Genomic DNA, 17104 nt, shown 5'->3' with positions numbered 1-17104 from the left:
TTTTTAGTCTTAATTTCGCGCTCCATCTCTCAAACCTTTTTCTTAGAACATGCAAATTTCCTACTGTAAGAACCCCCCTGGATCAAACCGTCAATCCCAGAACTATGCGCTCACCACTCACACAAGTGTATATATTAAACGATACACAGTAGTATACATATGTAAATATCTTGTCTCATTTTCTGAACTGCTTTTTTCCTCATTAGGGTTACAGGGGGTGCTGGAGCCAATCCCAGCTGACTCCGGGGCAGAGCTGGTGTGAATCGGTGGCCAGCCATTTGCAGGACACAAGGAGACGGACAACCATACACACTCACCCCCAAAACTAGACTCAACAGACCACCAGGGTTTGAAAAACAGTGAGGTATTTTTGAAAAGGGGAGTGGTTATTTTTTAACCATACTTCACCATTGATGTGTTAGGTTCATCAATAATTATACTTTAATATAATTATAAAACAATACAGGGCGACATCTGATTCAATTATATATATTTAATTAAATTGGCATCTCTGATGATTTACTTGCAAGGGAGAATACATTCCGACATCGTTCTCATCACGAATGATTCTGGCAAGCGGCTATTTCTCCTGCCCATTTAAGGCCACAAATCAAAACAATTACAAGGTTATTGATTAATCCAATTGCTTAAGCAAAACAACAGCTGTAACAATCATTGCAAATCAGGTATTCAATAATAACAATTAAAGTTGGAACTCAAAAACAAACTCCATTGGAAATTAAACTAATTAGCCTCCATTCGGCAAAACAACTCCATATCAGGCGAACCGAGCGTCACAATGTAAAAACAATATGCGAGTATTCCCGGAGTTGATTGATAGCAAGAGGCCTTCACGGTTCTTCATTACAAACCCAGATCAACAGTCCTTGGAGCCCGGGACTGGGTGAGATGTCAGGTCAATAGTCCTCGAAATAGGGCAAAACAATTAAACGTCCTCGGAGCCAGCTGCAGGGGTAAGTGTCCTTCCGTAACAGTTATACTGAGCGTTTGTCTCTGTTGCAAGCACATATTAATATATACATATAATGATTAATGCTCACATTTATAATAGTATCCCAGAATAACCCCAACATTCCCCCGTTTTTATTATATGTTTGCTATTAATAATTTTAAGGCAAATACAAAGACACTTGAAGAAAATCCGTTGTCTCAATCTTTACCAGAATTCAACTTGCTTGCATATCTGGCCTGAAAAGGAAGAGCAAAATCATTCTCGTTCAACTCATTTTCATAAGTTAGCATTTTCCTGGACATCAATGTTTTCACCAGTAGGCTGTCTAATGAGCAGATACAATCCTTGTAATCCGGAATTTGTTAGAGCTACTGTATCAGCCCTAAGCAAGTCTAGCAAAAGCGTAAACAGGGAATAAGACAACATCCACACATTGTCAAAGTATTAGCCAAAACAGCTTGACATTTGGCGAAGGCCTTATCCCACCAGTCTGCCACAAGGTGGACAGTTCCACTCCAGAGTGCCTCTTCATTTCCGGTTGGGTTCAGGGTCAGGCCATCAACGGCTTAGGTGAGGGACCCATCGGGCGACGTTTTGTTGAGTGCAACATTTTCAAACATTGCATACTACAATTTGTAATAACTTTTAGGATTAGAATTCTACTGAAAACAGAATAATTAAATCGATAAAATACATTCATTTATTTTTCATATCACTGCAGCTTGTCTCAGCCAACTAGGGGCAGCAGACACCCTGAATTGATCCCCAGCCAATTAGTAGGCACAGGAAACAAAAAACAATCACTCATAGCTGAAGAAAACATCGTACAATTAGCCAAGCATGCATGTTTTTTGAATGTGGGCATAAATTGGAGTACCCGGGAAAACCTATGCAGGCCCGGGGAAAATAGGCAGACGCCTCCACCGAGGAAAGTTGGTGGATTCCAACCCCACCAGGAGTCCAACCCTTAAGGTCAGAACTGTAAGGCGGACCTGCTAGCCATTCTTCCACCGAACCGCATAAAATATACTATTAAAGCAAAATAGAAAAATAGACGGACCCAATGTGGTTTAGCATGATGCATGATGTGTGACAGGCAGATGCCACTCAGGAGAAAAGCTCTGAATGTAACACTTGATGGGGCTGGAGAATATGTGAAAAGAGCGAGCTCACTCTATAACCTATTACCTAACCTATGGATACGTTTATAAGAGTTTCTACTGTTGGGTTTATTCTGTATTTCTATTATAAATATAGTTGTGTTAAGTCATTTTTTTGTCAAATCATTCTCTTATTATTATCAAAGTGTTGCGAGGTCACCAATAACCGCCAAGTCATCTTTAACCTGGACTGCCTGTTCCAGGATGTTTATACAAATAATTCACCCAATCTGAGTCTTCGAGATTCGGTGGTCCCTTTTGTAACGAGGCCAGGGCTATTCGGCCAATAACAAGAATGTTGCTTCTGTTATTTACAACATAGCGACTATACCTCGTGACGCACTTCGGGTTTTTCTTTATGTAATTGTTATATGATTCTTAGGTCAAGGGAAGGCATAACTGTTCTAATCCAAATGTTGTTTGGTCTAGTCTCCTGCCTTGTTATTGGTAAAATAATTGATTGTTATTGTAGTTCCAGATGTTGTTTTTACTCATATGTGATGAAATGATCAACAACTCTGTAAATTGTTTTGATTCGTGGCAATAAGAGTCGTACGAAAATGTCTATTCGAGGAGACGTTCTGAAGTTGTAGGAGAAACTCTGGCTTGTTGAATCTCCCCTCTGAGGTTTTATCCGTGATCCATTCTATTTAATTAAATGTCAATAATTGAATAAGATGTCTGCCTGCAGTTATTGATAATTACGAACGAGGGTAATTATTAATGAACCTAACATGTACTTTACATAAAATCCAACAGAAAATGTAAAGGGCCATCATTGTTTTGGTAATGCATTACAAGGTTAATGCGTTACTCTCATAATATTTTCTTTTTTCAGTTTTTTTAACTATTATGGTCGTTGCAAAAGTAATACCTTGAGCTCTCTTTTGTTGGGGAACATAAATGGTGCTATTCCGTCGACTGTTTGGGCTCCACCTCGTATTCCTGACACCAGGTCTAATCACCTGTGATGATATGGACCAACAATCCATCATCTTCGGATTAATACCGATTCAACTCGTCCTGACTGACCTCCCGTCGGTGGCACTTTTGGTCCACACACTTTGCTGTATCCTTGTACAGTGTTTTCTATAGTTGTGGCAGTGCATAGGCGTCCAGAGTGCTTTGTCACTTTCACCACTATAAAATTGACAAAACTATCTCCTGACCGTGCTAACATCAATTGAATTGGCTTAATAAATGTTCTGCAGGCAACGGTGAATGTTGAGCGGTTAACCATTGAACTCATCCTCAACTTCAGATGGAACAAGCGCGCTTCACTCTGCTGACCTCACTTGTACTACTTATTTATTGATTTATTTGTCTGTCTGCTGTCCGTCGTGCACTATGTAGTGAAAACTTTAAATGCCATTATACTTGTATAATGACAATAAAAGCATTCAATTAAATACAATTCAATTAAATGTTTTCTGGATGGAAGAATTCAATGATGTATCTCTGCTCTGACGCAAATCAATGACAGGATTACTTTCAAAGAAACTCAAACCATCAGTATATGGAACAAAGAAATATTTTTAAGGTCAGGAATGCACACGTTGAGTTGTTTTAACAATACATCCCATATGATTGGAAGATAGAAATAGCAATTATTACTTTTGGAACAGTCCTCGTAGTTGTGAGGCACTAGAGTTCTGAAAAGAGTAATAGTATTGCAGTTTCCCAAACTTTTTACTTGCATAGTGGTTAACGCGCCGGCTTCACAGTTGTAACCTCGAGGGTTCTATCCCAGGTCCGGACCTTCCTGTGTGGAGTTTGCATGTTCTCCCCGGGCTTGTGTGGCATTTCTCCGGGTACCCTGGTTTCCTCCCACATCTTAAAAATATGTGGGAAGGAATGTTTTTTTTACCTTGCTACCTAAAACTTCGGATGAAGGAGATACATTGGAGGAACACTTTTTTGTTCTTTTCTATTAAAATTACCAAAGGATAAATATATATATAGATAAATCCAAACATATGTTGTCATTGCTCCACGGGTATATCACATCTCTCATTTTTTGAACCGCGTTATCCTCCTTAGGGTCGCTGGGTGTGCTGGAGCCTATCCCAGCTGACTCTGGGCCAGAGGCGGGGGATCAGATCAGCGTTTCAATGATCAGTATTTCCAACTAAGTAGGAGAACACGTCCGCCTCACAGTGGTGAGAGTGCGGGTTCAATTCCTGGTTCAATTCCTGTGTAAAGTTTCCACATTCTCCCCGTCCTACACAGGGTTTCTCTGGGTACTCCGGTTTCCTCCCACATCCCACAAACATGCATGGCAGGCTGGTTGAGCACTCTAAATTGCCCCTAGGTATCAAGGAGGGTGATAATGTTGGCTGGGATAGGCTCCAGAAGCTCCTACACATCTTGTGAGGTTAAGCAGTATGGAAAATGAATGAATGGATGGATGGATAACTTTATTTGTCCCTTATTCAGGAAATTTCATTGTGGCAGTAGCAAGAGGGTGATTAGACAGAACAGTAAAGCAAAAGCACATAATTAAAGCAAAGTAAAGTAAAGCAAATCAAATAATTAATAAAAGCAGCAAAAACACAAAACAAGCAAGTGTGCCGCCGCTTGAACGACGCCATCGTGGTTGCGGTAGCTAAAAGAGATACAGGTTCGAAAAGACGTTGAAAAGCTGGACAAAAATTAGAACCACACACAAGTCTTACACAAGATAGGGAACTTCTGCAGACTGTGACCGAGGTAGAGAATATGAAGAGCAGTGGCGGTCCGTGCATTTTCTCGTAGCACCTTCAACGAATCAATCCAACCCTCCAAAAATATTTTATGGCTATAAAACCTCGACTGCAGCAACAGCTGCGACACATAAAAAACAATCAATAAATCAATGCAAAAAATTGGGTAAAATCCACTTACAAGCAGCATTTATTGATTAAATGCAAATACTGGAGCTTTTCAGCCATTACAACCGGGTCAGTAGGGGGATTTCCCCGGGAAAAGACAGAAGTCAATGGCGAAACAGCAAAAATTGCACAAGAATTAGGTAAAATCTACTACCGAGCAGATTTTAGTGATTAAATACAAATACTGGAACTTTTCAGACATTACAAGCAGGCCAAGAGGGTGATTTCCCCGGGAAAAGACAGCGACTGACATCAATGGCGAAACGGCAAAAAATGCACTAAAATGGGGCAAAATCCACTTGCTAGCAGCATTTAGTGATTAAATACAAGCACTGGAGCTTTTCAGATATCAGAACCGGGCCCATAATTGAAATTCTATTTATGAATATAGGCATATTTTACTCACCAAAAATCCTTTTAACTGCACACAATATACACCCTCTTTTCTTTCTTCTTTCGTTTCTAGCGCCATCGAAGCTAATGCTGAAATTCAAACCTATTCTATCATTTCTGGCAAAGTCCGTCTTGAAAATGGCTTTAAATCAACACAACAATATATTTACTTGTGCAGCTAGCTCCAGATACAGTTTGGTAGCTCTGGCTAATCACTACCCAATCATTATTGGTGAAAGCGATGACGAAGGATGATGTGACAAGGCATTGGTGTGTTGCCAACTCGAAATCTGATTGGTTAAAGGAATAGTCTTATAGATGCTTGTTTAATGCAACACAGCCTGCAGAACTGATTGTGAAGGCCTTGAGGCAGATTTCTGACCCTGGTAACAAATAATGGCTGAAAGGTAATTGGTTAAATGCTTCAATTTGAAAACACACATCTGGAAGCAGTGCAACCAGGGGGGAACGCAATGAAAGGAAGCTAACAGAAAATTTGGAAGTATTTAATAAGTATTAATAGACAAAATATAATAGTATATGATTCAGATATTTCTTAGGCCAGCAAAAAAGGCCTTGAAGGCCCTGACGGCCCGCCACTGATGCAGAGTCACTCTTCCAAGCTTATCTGCACAGTTCCTCTGTAGTCTGGAGCTGAAACCACAGTAGCAGAGTAGAGCCCCACGACACTGTTGCTGGTGAATGCCGACAGCTCCATCATCTTATCCCAGGATCGAATGGTTGGTCAAAAGCGCCTCTTCTCTGGCACTTTTGTCCAGCTCCAAATCTCCGACGGCACTGAGGTGTTGCTCCTTCTGCTGCGTATTGTAACAGCCTATGTGTGACAGCATAGGCATGGCTGAATGTTCCAAAAAAGGTAGCAGAAAGAAGCCAGGCTAACAGAACAAAGAAAATAGCAAAAACACTAAAGGAAAAAGTATAAATTACAAAGTAAAGTAAAAAGGAATGTATTAAAATATATTGAAATGTAATAAAAAAAAAGATAGAAGGCTATAAAACACAAAAAAACTAATGAGGGTGGACAGAGCTACTGCTACTTGCTTCCGCGTGACGGCCCCGTCTTGGCATTTATGTTTCACACTAAAAAAAGCTTTTGTTACCACAATGTTTTGAAGTAGTCAAAATCAAATCTATTATATGGAAAATTACCAGCAATAAAGTAACAATTTCAGATCCCTGTAGCACTGAACCGTCAAAAAGATGGTGTCATGGGGTTCTCTGTTATTTTTGCTTTGTTTCTCACTCTATCGTTCTCACACACCTACACACACTCACACAACACGCGTACCTATAATAAGATGGGAGAATTGCATTCAGGAGTAGAAGGGGGGGTGGGGGGGATTGTGGTGGGGTTGTTCAGAGGACAGAAACACACAGGCAGTCTCTCGTCTGCCCTTAACTTCAACCACCCCCTTCCAAACACACACATACACCACCCCTCTTTTTCCCTTCTGCCCTCAACTTAAACCCTCACCCCAATCTTACCCCAGCCATCTAAACCTTGTCTACTCCCTTCAAAACATCCAAAAGGCATTGCCCAATTACCTATCACCCACCTTAACACCCATGCAAGCACGCGAAACCCCAGACAAGCACACACACACTCAAAGACTCACTCCCGCCACTATTTTTAACTATTTTTATATCTTACAATACTTGTTCAGAAGTCACTACTAAATCTTTAGACATTTTTTTGGTATCTTGAATCCATGACGACTGTGTGCAAATCACTAACGTTATATCCATTTTTGGACACTCATACAATATTTGCCAAGAATAAAGCGGCTCCCACAATTTAATTTGATTCAAGAGCTTGCAATTGGTTTAATGTCATATTATGTCCACATTTAAAATTGATTTCTGTAATTTTCCCCCCAAAGCTATAGAATTTTTTTTTTTATATGTATAACATTTGTGTTGCTCTAACATTTCATCAATATTTTAATTTAAAAATAATTACATGATGCTAACATTGATTGATGTTTTGCATTTTGACTTATTTAATTTGATCATTATTAACCGATCGATACAGTATTTTAACTCCCTCTCATGATAATACGATATTTGCGATAGGTAAATAGTCAGACAATTCGATCAATCTATACAAGCAGATAGACGTGTCGTCACAAACCTAATGATGACATAAAATGTATTGATTTATTTGTTTATTTGATTGTAATAGTGAATGTTAATGACCAATACCTGGGACTCATGTTTGTAGACACATTCAATAGATTTTAGCCAAAGGTCGGGCAACTGTGATCCACTGCTGAGCTTTTATTGGCCCGAAGTAAATTATGAAAATACAATTGCATACGGCTTGCACATAACCTAAAGAAAAGCCTATATTTTGTCAATTTTCTCAGTCATCTAAATTGTCCCTCTCCATTATTGCAGGAATCAAACCCTGACATCATGTTAAAATCATTGTGTACCGCAGAATTTAGGAGTCATAGAGAGGACGAGAGCGTCCACCTCTCGTGTTTCCTCCTCTTAACCACAAATCCAACAGGGTTACTACCAGGTGAATTATGTGCAAACGAACTCCACAGTATGTTGGCATACATTAATAGGCATTTTGTTTAAATAAATAAAAAAGAGAGAAAGATGGTCGAGTGGTTAGCACGTCAGTTTCACAGTCATGACCCTTGTGAGGATAAGCAGTACAGAAAATGAATGAATGAACAATAATAGACATCAAATCCATTTCAGCAAGGCCAGGGTGGAATTGAGTATTCCTTTTTCTTTAAATTTTTTTTTTTTTTACATCCAATCCAATTTGACTGCGGGCCTGCGAGAGATTTATAGTATGTTTTAAAATACAATTACTCCCAAAATTGTAATCCCAAAACAGAAACTCAAAGGTATTAAACACTGGCACTAAATTGATTAAGGCAGGTGTGTAAAACATACGGCCCACGGGCCGGATACGGCCCGTCTGGTTGTTTGGTACGGCCCGGGTAAGAAAGCTGCATAGTATAAAAAAAATTGGATTTTTTTTAAATTTGTAGTTCATGTATTGTCCGCTAGGGGCGCTGTGGTTTAGTACGTGCAGGCAACATGAATTCACATTTATTTATGTTCTTATGTTATTTTCTAGTTCATAATAGATTGTTCATAATGTAAAAGGAAAATTATTGTAATAAACATTTTGATAATTTACTCATTCTTTGCACTAATTATTAGTATTAGTGACTAATACAAAGGAAAAAAAGTGGGCTTATTGTTAGTTCTATGTAATTTTGCAATGAGTTTACTGGTCCGGCCCGCTTGATCCCAAATTAAGCTGTATTCGACCCGGAGATCAAAGGGGGTTTGACACCCCTGGATTAAGGGGATCTACGCCTTGTTCTTTCATTGTGTGATTTGAGAATATGTGTACTTAAAATAATAAGAAATGTTTGTCAATTGCAGCTTCAGCCGCCTCATGGTGTAGTGCTGTACTTGCTTGAATTTGGTGCAGGCAAGCGTGGGATCCATTACCGCTTGCATGCTATTATTGCACCCATTAACAAAGAGTGATGAAAAGTAGACCAGAACAGACACACCTCCTGTATATAATGCTCATGTGAATTCGCTTTTGAATTGAGGTTTAGCTGCATGATTGTACATTTGTGATTTTGAAATAAAACAAAATTCCACTTAGATTATTTTTCATTTTATTTCTTGTTCGAAAATGACAACTATTGCAGTAATATGAACTGTTGAAAGAATCAAGATATTTTGACATTAGAAGCAATATGGGTGCCACAACATCTTAAACTTCTGATAAGAAAATTGTGTGTTCTGTCAAAAAGCATCAGGTTCTCATCAAGATAGACTCATTTCTTTTTTTTCAAATTGAATAATTTGATATTTTGCACTTACAAAGACAGGCATATTAACTTCCTTATGATATTGACCTTACTAATGTGCTTTTGATTCATACAGTATTTCTTAAGATTTTCCTTTCAAAGCAACACATTTGTACTCCCTATTAAAACCATGGATATGGAGGTGAAAATTGTGAATCAGGGGGCATCTTATACACAAGAAATTGTAAAATTCAACAATTTTAAGGCAATTTAAAGGGTGTGGCTTATAGCTGAGTAAATATGGTATCTGTGCTACCCTACTTTAAAAGAATAGCGTATAAAAAAGCATTTTCTTCTGTTGTGCAATAAAGATAAGACAACTCCCTCACTGTCATATGAAAAGCAATTAATTATATAACGTGCTGAAATTTTGACAGCCATTTTTTAAAAATATTAATTTGCCTTCAAACCAAAAGTTGATGTGCAATATGAAATATATAAAATAATCAAAGCTCCGCCTCGTGGTGTTTAGGTTCACTTGCCTGACTCCGGTGCAGGCAGGTCTGGGCTCCATTTTTGCTAGTAGCAGTATAACTGTTAGTGCTGGTGGCTGTTTGTCTCGTTGTATTCCTTATGGCTGATTGGCGACCAGTCTAGGGTGTAGTCTGCCTTTCGCCCGAAGTCAGGTGGGTTAAGGTCCAGCAACTCTTTCGAGGATGTGTGGTATGAGGATGCAAGAAAAAAATGAAATAATCAACTGAAGACTTCATCACCATTGGAAAGCAGACTTTTTTTCAGCTCCAAAAAAAACAAACTTTGTAATTTTACACTGTACGGCCATTGTTTTTTTTTTTAAAGTTAGATTAACTTAACACATTTGAACCCAAAGCTAACAAGTTTTATATTTTTGCAACGCTTTCCTAACATTTGCATAAAATGGGGAAATTCCTTAATATCAAGTAAGAAAAGAATTACAGGCTGTCCTGAAATGAGGGCTGGGTTAAAATGGGTTAAAGAAATTTTCAATAAGGCAGGTGTTTGTGAACCTGTATTTGAGAGAAAGAAAGAAGGGGGAAAAAAGTTTATAAAGGCCTCAAAACAAGATCCTCCTACGAACTACAGCCTCTGGCTAATGGGTGCCCATGCCTGTACACGTGATGACGAGAACATGCGCCCATACATGTTCGAACAGGCACGTGCACTTGAGAAAGAAAAAAAAAACGACCGGGAGACTTCCTTCGGATCTTTTAGTGGGTTGGCTAGGTATTGTCCTGCATCTCTTAATGGCTCATTTTGGCTGTGTTATAGTCCTTTTGCTTTAATTCTCTGTGTAAGCCGCTCTATTGCTAATAATGCTAAAAATACCAATCTGTTAGAACAGGGGTGTCGAACATACGGCCCGCGGGCCGGACCCGGCCCGTCTGGCGGTTTTGTACGGCCCGGGGAAGAAAGCTGCATTGTATAAAAAAATATGAATTTTCTTTAAAATTTGTAGTTCTTGTATTATCCGCTAGGGGCGGAGTGTTTTAGTACGTGCAGAAAACATGAATTGACATTTATTTATGTTCTTATGTTATTCTCTTGTTCATAATATATTGTTCATAATGTAAAAGGAAAATTCTTTTAATAAATATTTTGATAATTTACTCATTCTTTGCACTGATTATTAGTATTAGTGACTAATACAAAGGAAAAAGTGGGCCTATTGTTAGTTCTATGTAATTTTGCAATGAGTTTACTGGTCCGGCCCGCTTGATCTCAAATTAAGCTGTATTCGGCCCACAGACCAAAGGGAGTTTGACAAACCTGTGTTAGAGGGTTGGTGTGGAACTAGCGTTCACAACACATTACTGCCTCTGTCCTTTGTGGTGTTCTGTGGGTATAATTGCAGTTTGAATCGATTGAATTTATCCTAAAGGTTTTATTATTATTGTTGACAAAAATATTTGACATTATTATCGATATCATTGTATCACCCGATCTAAGATACAGCAACCCTTGCGACAGTGCACGGTAAGGATGATGAATGAAGGAATGTCAATCGCAGAACTCTCAATGGGTCAGTTGGTCAGTCAGAACACCAAGCACCTGTGGTTCCCTTTTACAAGGTGCAAACATCAACCAAATGGAAGATTGCTCCACACTCTCACAAACACACAGCCACAACCACACCCACACATACACACGCACACACACTAACAGAGTCACTTACTTACAGCCAGCTGTTGTTAGCGAGCTCTGTGCGAGTTCATGATGGTGAAGCCACAGCAGGGGGCTTTGACCTCCACACACTGCAATCTGATAATGGAGGCAGGGTGGGAGGCCTCAGCATGTGTCTGATGTTGAACTCTATTCTGGTCCTCACTTTCAGCTGAGAAAACCCAGAATATCGGTGGGAAAGGTTAAACATAAATATTAACTTTTTTGTTTGAAGTGTAAAAAGGGGTGTTGCAATGGGTAAATATCGAGCAATATATATATCTCATTCAAAGATGCCAAGTGTATCTAAATGCTGAAGATATTTGGTCTGTATGTGTTCCTCACTAGTATATTTGCGTAATTATAGAAAGCACAGAAAATATTACTGATCCATTTTTAACACCACTATATCTTCACACAGTATAGATCTAAAATAAACAGGCATTAAAAAATGTACAGTATTTTCATGACTATAAGGTGCACTTAAAAGTCTTAAATTTTCTCCAAAATAGACAGTGCGCCTTATAAACCAGTGCGCCTTATATATGGGAAAAACAGAAAACCAAAAAACACCACTGTCGGATATTAAAAAAACACAAACGCCTGAACTTAAACAATACTGTTAGATATGCAGATGCTATCTTAATTTACAAAATCTTCCATCACATAGCTCCTCCCCCACTGCAAAATTTTATACAAAAAAATCCAAAACATCAACAATGGCTGGCTTTAGAGGTGACTGTGTAGGGAGTGCTCCATACTTGGAAGTCAATAGCAATTACCGTATTTTCACGACTATAAGGCGCACTTAAAAGTCTTAAATTTTCTCCAAAATAGACAGTGCGCCTTATATATGGAAAAAATGTCATTCATTGAGGGCGCGCGCCTTATAATGCGGTGTGCCTTATAGTCGTGAAAATACGGTAGATTGACTCACTCAAACTGTCACTACGCATGACAGTATTGCAAATCGCTCCAGTGAGAGTAAGAAATTGTAGTTCGATGAAGCCATAACAAGCATTTAAAATATAAAAAGTAGAAAAAAAATCCTCCAATAAAAAAAAAAGTCCAACAAAGCAGACACACCTCAATTCTACCTAAAACCACTTTTCACCTTTAACATTAGATGGAATGTTGCATGGAACTTGTTACTTAAAGAGTGCCTCTCCATTAACAAAGGGGTAAAAAAAAACTCTCTGAAAGGTTTTAGCCGTGTAAATAGTAATACAGTGTTCCCTCGCTACTTTGCGCTTCAGCTACCGCGGACTCAGAGCTTCGCGAATTTTTTTCAGGAAAAAAAAATAAAAAAATTTAAGATATCAAATTAAAATTATAAATTACATAATTTTACAAGAGGTGGAAACTAAATATTCAATAAAAAATAGTAATTCATGAGTAATTGCATCAAAAAAGGCCAAAGAAATGGTCAATAACATGGTGAGAGTTCAGGAATCGCATTGATGACGTCATAGCTGTTCTAGGCGCATCTTCACCGCCCAAAAAAACAGTGTTCACAACTCCCAATAACGATGTTTCTTACGTGCAAAAAAACTGCAGAAGATCCTCTATCCGGACTACTATGATGTTTTTGCTTGGTGGTGCTTTTGTGCATGTGTTACACGTTTCTTTAAGCATTTTTGAAGGGGCACGCCTACTTCGCGGAAACGCAGCTATTGCGGGAGGTCCCGGTCCCCATTAACCGCGATAACCGAGGGAACACTGTAGAACTATTTTAGAATATTTTTTTTTGATTATTTTTCTGCTTGTAGCAGTTAACTCGTTCATTTCATTGACAGATCTAGTTCAACTTGGGTTAGGGTTAGTCAACATCGATTGAACCACTGTCGTAAATCAATGAAAGCTAATGAGTTCATACCGAAAATACATCTTAAATTGCATTTTTTAATGTATAATTCAAATATTCTAATCAACAAATTATAGTAGAAAGATTTCAAATTGGCCCTTGCACCATTTCATTTGAGCCATGACTGGAAGGAAATGCACCCAGCAGTCCCTGCTCACAGAGGATTCTGTACTGTCATAAGGGAATGCAAAACATGAACGTTTAAGAAAAAAAAAGGGATGAACACTCATCTTGCATGCCTCAACGTATTAATCCAGAGCACAGAAAATGAATGTGTGACTCAGTAGTAACTGATGGGCGAAGGAAGTCCAATGAACGACTTGAATAATATGGCACTTTGCATTAAAATTGTTCATTCATTCATTTTCTTTACTGCTTGTCCTCACAAGGATGACAGGGGGTGAGGGAGCCTATCGAGATGACGTCGGGCACTAGACGGAGGACACCCTTATTTGGTGGCCAGCCAATCACAGGGAACGAGGAGACGGACAACCATTTGCCCTCATACCTGGGGCCAATTTAGAGTGTTCAACCAGCCTAACGTGCATTTCTTGATGATGTAGGAGGAAACCGGAGTTAATTCATTCAAGCCTCGGGAGAACATGCAAACACCACACAGTGAAGACCGAGCTAAGATCGAACCCTCTATCCCAGAACTATGAGGCCGACACACAAACCCTTGGTTTTCCCGCAATAAAATGAACCTATTCAAATTTTCAACATATTGAACTTGAGCCAATTAACTACAACATTGCCCTTCCATACATGTATGTCCTCGTCCATGTTGTCCCCCCCCCTTTCTCTCAGAATCTCTGTCCACAAAACATCTGTTTGCCCCTTTTGCTTGGCTTGCCACAGATTTTCGATCTCTCTTCCTCTCAACTAAGAAACACGGAATTTATTTCCCTCATCAAGTCAGCTTTCATGACTGGTTTTTCTCTCATCTCATTTTCTCAATAACTTTATCCTCATTAGGGTCATGGAGGGAGCTGACTCCGTGCGGACAACCATTCACACTCACACTCATATCTAGGGTGTTTTTGGAATGTGGGAGGAAATCGGAGTACATGGAGGAAACTAATGCAGGCTCGGGGAGAACATGCAAACTCCACACAAGTGGCCGTGACCGGGATTTGAACCCAGTACCCCAAAGCCTAACCCTAACCCAAAAGCCTAACCCTAACCCTAACTCGCTAAACACTTGCTCCAAGGGGCCGCCCTACTGGTTTTACTCTTTCATAAAATTGCTTTACATATTTTTAATGTTTTTGAACCTTGTATTTTTTTAAAAAGTGTTTTATTCATTTTACTAGGATTGGTACGAGCCTCGATACGGTGTTAAAGTCCGACTTTCATAAATTTCACCAACTTTCTAAAAATGTGATGACGTTATTACAGTACAGCAGAGTGTGTAAAAAAAACAGAGAATGTAAACAAGATCTTGTACGTTTAATCGTGGAATAGAAAACTGAAAGTGGGTACAGAGCATTAGATTGTAGCCGACAAATTCAAACCAAAGGCTCAAAACAAGTCTAGTGTAAGCGACAGCACAAGAGCTAGGCTAATGTGGCCCTGACTTAACACAAACATAAGCTTAAAACAAATGCAGTGTTCTCTCGCTACTTCGCGGTTCAGCTACCGCGGACTCAGAGCCTCGCTCATTTTTTGGGGAAAAAAAATACAAATATTACATTGAAACAACATATTTTAGTTTTTTTTTGTTATAACATGAATTTCACTCTCTCTACCCGTATTCTATATGGTGTACTGTGTACATTGTGTTAATTTGTTTAAAAAAAATAAAAATAAAAATAAAATGAAAAATAAAAATTGAATTAAATTCAAATTAAGAATTTTTGAAGGGGAATCCCTACTTCGCGGAAATTCACTTATGGCGGGTGGTCCCGGTCCCCATTAACCGCGATAACCGAGGGAACACTGTACGATAATATGGCCTTTGAGAGCATATAAAGATTTCTTTTTCATTATTATTTATTGTCACCCGTACCAGGTATTACAAAAACTTGTTAAGCAGTGTCAGTGCCATGATAGAAATTATTTTACATTAAACTAAATAAGCATTAATTTAGTGCTAAAAGGTAAAGAAAATGTAATTGTTTTGAAAAAAATTTGGTATCAGTACAGTATCCGTATCGGCCAACACCGTATTCCTGTGTTCATATTCAGGAGCCCAAAAATGATATCACTGTCACGCTGTTGGTGTTGTTGTTGTCGTTGTTGGTGTTAGGCCACCCAGGCGCCTAGGGGTTACCCTCAGCCGCGCTAGAGCTGACACTGGAACGCGGATTAGTTCATCCGGGGGGTAGCCGGAGGTGTGGGGCAGTCGAATATCTAAAAATAATATCTATAAAAACGTAGGGTGCCACTTCCTGGTTGGCAGCTCTGGGTGGTATTTGTTGGATTCGAAGGCAGCGACAGGCGGCCTCTCAGGAGACACCTGGTGAAGGTTCCAACTTTGTCCCCCCACTGTTGGTGTGCAAGATTTATTTAAGAAAGCCACTTTTCATTAAAATGATTTTTTTTTTTTAAGGTGGTGCAGGTGTATCTGTGTGTTCTTGCCTTTCTCGATGTACCTGTGTACTGGTTGTAATTAGGCTGTCATCATAAAGTAAGATTTGGGAGCAGACAGGGAGGAGCAAGAGCAAGCTGCCCGCTGTCGACACATGCGATTTATGACACCTTGTCTTTCTTTGAAGTGCTCCTGTTTCTACACTTTTACTGAGGAAGTCCAGTCTCACTCTACCAGGCAACATTGACTGGCATTAGCCGCCATTACAAATTACTGGAACGGCGGTAACCCTGTATACACACGCACACGGACAATGCGCTAATTTCTTTTTGTGAAAACACAATTCTATCATTATTATGACATGAGCAGTGGTTCCAGAAATTTGGGCATTTGTTTATCGGGGACATTTTCAAGTGGCTGCCTGTGCTTGGGGTGGAGTTTACATTACAAGTGACCGAAAGCTGAACCCTGAAGACTCTTAAACTCCCTGAGATTTGGCACAAATTGCATCCCCCAAACATGTATGCAAGTGGAGTAAAACATGTTAATGGCTTTAAAAATAAAAAGAGTCATTATAATTTCAATAGTGAAAAGGATATTTTGTAAAAACAACACAAAAAAATCCCGTTTGAGTATAAGAATATACAATTAATAGAAGCGAATGGACATAAATAGGCGAGTAAAATAGAAAAAGCGACAGAAGGAATAAGAGCAGCTAGAGAATGACCTCTGCCTGAACTCACTGATGAACTACTGCCTCCATGTACTCCAGTTAACCTACCTCTCACACACAACCGAACCGCCCCTCCTCCCCCACTACCTCCCGACCCAACACACACACACACGCAGTTGAGAAATTTGTATAATTGGAAGCAGTATATGTTTCCAGTTAAGTTTTGAAAGTATGAATGGACACTGATCCTGAAATGTCATGCTTTATGGTTTTTCTAAAGAAATGCAATATAAATTAAAAAAAATATATTGTTAATCCTTGTAATTTTTTATATATAGTACTTACAATCTTGTTATACAATTATTACTGTAACAATTTATAAATACAGCGTTTATAAACTAATGGAAACTACATGAATAAAACGATGTATCACACAATGGTGACACCAGTAAATAACATATTTTCAAATTAGTGACTTGCATGTCATGGAAGCCGTTCCGTTTTATCCATTTTCCGATTCAAATGGATTAAATGAGTGACAAGGTAAAGTTTAACACAAATAAATAGTAAAAATCTAGCATGAAACGGCTAAAACAACTTACTGTATTTTCTCACATATACTCCGCA

The sequence above is a fragment of the Stigmatopora nigra genome, chromosome 18 (assembly GCF_051989575.1).
Source record: "Stigmatopora nigra isolate UIUO_SnigA chromosome 18, RoL_Snig_1.1, whole genome shotgun sequence".
In the NCBI taxonomy this organism is placed as follows: domain Eukaryota; kingdom Metazoa; phylum Chordata; class Actinopteri; order Syngnathiformes; family Syngnathidae; genus Stigmatopora; species Stigmatopora nigra.
The sequence above is the reverse complement of the archived record's forward strand: the minus strand, read 5'-3'. Positions refer to the sequence as shown.